At 38.5% G+C, this 5,408-nt stretch overlaps 1 non-coding gene across 1 annotated transcript; it reads left to right on the top strand.

The window, feature by feature from the left end:
• The first annotated feature begins 292 nt into the window (after nucleotides 1-292).
• LOC141604417 (small nucleolar RNA R71) lies at nucleotides 293-400 on the top strand. Its single transcript, XR_012526118.1, has one exon. It is a non-coding gene; the product is annotated as a small nucleolar RNA R71 (small nucleolar RNA).
• Nucleotides 401-5,408: the final 5,008 nt, after the last annotated feature.

Here is a 5,408-nt window from a genome sequence, read left to right as displayed (position 1 = left end):
CACGACATTGAGTTGTTGAAGAGAATCCCTAGCATCTCGTTCTGCCAATTGTTGTTGGAGTAAGGCAATTTGAGCTAACAAGACTGGATTGTCGGAGGATTCTTCTTTAACTTTGAGTGGCACACTTCAGGAATTGACATATTGTGCGTCATGGATAGCCATAGATTTGATTGTGGCATGAGCAATATCTGTGTTAATTTGATCAAACCGCCCATTATTGGCGGAATCGAGAATCCTTCGGGACTCGGCACAACATCCATTGTAGAATGTTATAGCTAGAAACAAAGCATCCAACCCATGATGTGGGCATTGTCTTTGCAAATCCTTGTACCTCTCCCAAGCCTTATATAAGCTCTCAAGAGCTTGTTGACGGAATCCGGTGATTTGGCTCCTCAAGGTTTGAGTTTTCTCCGGTGGAAAAAACTTTTGATAGAAAGCAAGAGCCAATGTCTCCCAATTTGTAATCCCCATGGCTGTGCGATCAAGGCTATTGATCCATAGTTTGGCCTTTTCCTTCAAAGAGAAAGGGAAAAGTATTTCCCTAATTTGGGCTTGAGTGACGCCCGTTTGCCGTATCATGGAGCAATAATCGCAAAAGTTTTGCACATGCAAGTTGGGATCCTCCAAAGGACGTCCCCCAAGTTGCTTCCTCTCCACAAGGCTAATGAAAGCCGGTTTGATCTCGAATTCCGGCGCGATAATTTGAGTAGTTGTAATACCGGCCGGAAGCATAGCCGCGGTGGGCTTTGAGTGATCGGAAAGTTTCACCATCTTTTAAGTTGGAGATAGTGGTGGTGGTGGAGATGATGAACTAGAAACCTCCTCCTCTTCAAGAGCTTTAAGATCATCTAGGTAAGACTTTCTAGCACTTTGAACTTGCACGTGAGAAGCGGCTTCTTTCACTTCTTTCCAAAAACGTCTTCTTCTCCGAAAGGTTTTCTCGGGCTCGGAATCCGGTGAAAGCAAATCTCCACTAATCAGCCAGATTTATTTAAAAGGCAGGAGTTGGACTGGGTATGTACCCAGTGGTGACATTAGCTGGGGATGGAGATCAGTTTGCAGAGTGCGTGATAAGCTTAGTTCTGGTTACTGTCAGGGACAATGGTTGGTAGATGCTAAAGGCTATACAGTGAAGAGTGGTTATGAGCTGTTGAGAGTGAAGTATCAGCCTGTTGATTGGCATTGTATTGTGTGGAACAAGATGGGAATTCCTAAGCATAAATTCATCTATTGGCTCATTGCCAGAGAAGCTTTGCAGGTTAAAACAAAACTTTTTGGTTTGGGTATTGCTCCTGATGATGAATGTCTGTTATGTGGAAGTGCTGCAGAGACACACATGCACCTATTCTAGCAGTGCTCGTATAGCAGACTTATTTTGGTAGAAATGGCTAGACTTTGTCATGTAGCTCTTCCATATACTGATATACTTCGATGGATTTGGCTGCAGAAGAGGTCTAAGAATAGAAGAGGTGTTCTGCTTTGTGCTTTCATGGATTGTTTCTATTTTATTTGGTTGCAGAGGAACAGAGCAAGGGTGGAGCATTCGCTGGTCAGGCCTGCAGAGGTGGTTAGGCTGGCTAGAAATGTTACTAAGATGAGAGTTTGTACTTTCCAGAACCAATTTGATATTCATGATAGGCAATGGTTAGGAAGTATTGATGTATGTCAATAGAGATATGTCTCTATCAAAATGGCTTAGTTTGTAAAACTGTTAGGTTGTATTACCTAAGTTGTGCTTAATGAAATTCTTACATTACACATAAAAAAAAAAAAAAAAATCTCCACTACGAGAAGACCTGGGCATAAGACAACAATCTCTAGAAAATGATAAGTAGCAGTCTCAAGGAACAAGTGTTCCTTAAGACAAAAGAAAACAAGATAGAAATCGACAAATCTAAACGCAATAAAACCGTGCTCTTGTTCCTTAAGACAAACGAAAACAAGATAGAAATCGACAAATCTAAATGCAATAAAACCGTGCTCCCCGGCAACGACACCAAAATTTGATAGGCTAAACGCAATAAAACCGTGCTCCCCGACAACGACACCAAAATTTGATAGGCTATCGCACACCTATGCAAAGATAAATTCCATAAACACAAATAAATGTAGTAATAGGGGTCGAACCACAAGGAGACGGGAATTGCGCTATGAAATGCTATGAAAAGATTTCTATCAAGGTCAATTACGTATGGTTTGGTTTGTTGGTTGGTTTGTTGATTAGCAAATAAAAAGTGATGTAAACTATATGATTAAAGGAGTCTAGGGGAGTCTGGTCACACATGCAAATGTAAATATATATTCATGCTAAACTCGGAAATAATAACATTGTCAATTGTTTAGACTTAAAGACACCCACCTCACGATATTAGTGTCAACCATAGACCGGGTCCTAGAGAAACTCTCGTTTATGACTAGGTCGTCGTACTACACATGCTTAGTCTAATCCGATTCCGTGCCTCTCGACTAAAACAACGAATTAACAAACTTAATCAATGATTATGGCCACTAAACAAAGATTAAACGTGACGATGCAAACATGTGATAGAAGCAATTAGACAATATTATATCAACCTAATTTATCATTTTACATATATTAGATTTTGCATGACTTCCCTAGTCCCTAGACTAAGGAAATTTAGCTACTCATATTAAAATGTAAGCTACAAACTTTGATATAAGAAATGATAGACATATTTATAGAAATAGTATTGAAACTAAATGATGAACATAAAAAGTAATATTAAACTAATGTGATATAATAAAAGTACTAATGATCAACTATGTGATAACTAAAATAGAATTGTAAACTAATAAACTAGAATTAGAATTACCGTAATGGAAATGGAATTTAGGAACTAGAACTTGCAAAGAAGAACATATGAGAACCTAATGCTTGAGTATATAAATAACCAAATGTTTGATAACCAAATGCTTAATAATATTGAAATTACAAATGAAAACTAAGAGAGAATTTTGCTTAAGGCTAAATGAGAGTGAAATAGTGTATGAAAGATGTAAAGAAGATATCCCTAACGACGGATTAAGGCCCCTATTATAGGGGCATAACGTAAGATTCCAAGATAAGGTCAACCCCGATCAGGGTTACTAGCCTCGATCGGGGGCGTGGGTTTCCGGCTATTTTTCTTCACTATTTCCTTAAATGCTCCAAGGAATCCCATGCAACGTAATTAAGCCTCCTTAATCACCCGGTTAAATGTGAAATTTAGCGTGCAAAGAGTATCCTAAGAATGCTAATTGTCTAGGTCTTTGGATAACTTTTTGGGGTTGACTTTGTATGATCATTTGCATTTGTCAATCCATTGCTCCATACTTTCTTCCTTGGGCTTGGAATCACATCTTCCATGGTCATGCTTGGTCCATCTTGTTTCCACTTAGCTTAGTGAACTTGGTGTTTGCTAATGTGATAGGAAAAAGCCTCTAAATGCTTAAATTCCTACAAAATGTAACAAATACAAACAATATACACATAGAACACCAGATTAGCTCACAAATATACTAATTAAAGTATGATATGCAATCAAAATCGAGCTAAAATGAGGGGTAAAAGTATATATAAAATGAACACATCAAAGACAATTGGGATATTGTGGGGGGATGAGTTATGTGAAGCTATTAAGGATTTCTTTAGTACTGGTCAGATTCTTCAACAACTAAATGCCACAAATATCACTTGAATCCCTAAATGTGTAAGGCCTACATTTGTTAAACATTTTAGACCTATTGCTTGCTGTAACATGATCTACAAGGTTATATCTAAACTTCTTTGCAATTGACTATCTCTGATGTTGCCTGACATTGTGAGTACGAATCAGGGTGCCTTCATCAAAGGCAGGTTTATTATAGAGAATGTACTCATTTGTCAAGATATAGTTAAGCTTTATAATAGACATGCTGTGTCCCTTAGGTGCCTCTTCATGCTTGATGTTCAAAAGACCTATGATACAGTTGAATGGGAGTTTGTTGAGCAGTTGTTTCAGGGGGTGGGATTTCCAGATGCATTTACTCAGAAAGTTTATAGATTGTGTCCAAACTACCTCATTCACGTTGTGCCTAAATAGAAGCAGTTTTGGGTATTTTCAGGGCAAGAGAGGATTAAGACAGGGTGATCCTATTTCTCCCTTAATCTTTATACTTTGTATGGAATACCTCACCAGAATGATAAATTATGCCACTAACAGATGGCCCCTCCAGTATCATCCATTCTACAAGGGCATCAAATTGAATCACCTAATGTTTGCAGATGGCTTGCTTATGTTCTGTAAGGGAAATGCTCAGTCTATAATGTTGCTGATGAGGGTCTTCTCTTCTTTCTCAAAGGCTTATGGTTTAACTATGAATAATACTAAATCAGAGGTATATTTTAATGGGGTTACATAGCAGCTGAAAGATGACATCCATCAGGCTACATGGTTTGTAGAAGGGTCAATGCCTTTTAAGTATCTTGGTGTGCCTATTTAGGCAGGAAGACTGACTAAAAAAGAATGTAATATCTTGGCTGAGAGGATGGTAAACAGAATCATATGCATTGGAGCCAGAAAACTATCCTATGCAGGTAGGTTGGTGGTAATAAATCCTGTTCTGGATACAATCTACTCATATTGAGTTAGTAGTGCAGCAGAAGCTGGATCAGGGGCTCCCAATCCTGACCAAACCACAGACCAAATCCAGGCAACACCCACTGCACCACCAGAGATGCATGTCAAGAGGTTCAAAAATCAAGCTTTCAGCTGCCACCTTGGCCAGCTGAAAGGAGTCTCAATTAAAAGTCCAAGCAAGGTCCCTAAGCATCCACACCAGTCATCCTAAAATACAATGTAATTCAGCAGAAATTTCAGCAACAGGAAAGCAAAGCAGTCACATGTTGGAGTTAAAGCATAAAGCAACATTTCCTTATTTGGTAAGGCATTTGTGAGGCTCCTTGAAAAGAGTTACTGCAACATTTCCACAAAGCCTGCCATAAGGAAACAACAAGAAGCCTTGACTTCAGCTACCCACCAAATGAACAGCAAACTGTGCACAAGAAGATAAGTGACAATGACAGCCTGCAACAATGCTTTATTTTAGTCTGTTTTACCCATTTGCTTTTTGTTTTCACCTGTTCACTTTTTTTACCAGTTTGTAAGATAATTTATGTTGTTCGTATTCATCTTAGATTAATTCTGGACCATTGGATTCTAGGGTTTCGAATTCTAATGCCAAGACCAGGTCTATATAAGGACTTGTGTCTCATCTGTTTTAAGCAGATTATTTTTTATGAATGAAAAATTAGCCTTTGAGACTTCTCTCATTTCTTTCAAACTTGTGTTAAGCTGTAGTTTGGAACCCTGGCCTGATAATTAACCTGTGTTATCTGTGGTTAATTGATCAAAGTCAGTTTGGCACTC

The sequence above is a fragment of the Silene latifolia genome, chromosome 9 (assembly GCF_048544455.1).
Source record: "Silene latifolia isolate original U9 population chromosome 9, ASM4854445v1, whole genome shotgun sequence".
Classification (NCBI taxonomy): domain Eukaryota; kingdom Viridiplantae; phylum Streptophyta; class Magnoliopsida; order Caryophyllales; family Caryophyllaceae; genus Silene; species Silene latifolia.
Note: the sequence above shows the minus strand (reverse complement) of the source record. Positions and strands in the feature narration are given on the sequence as shown.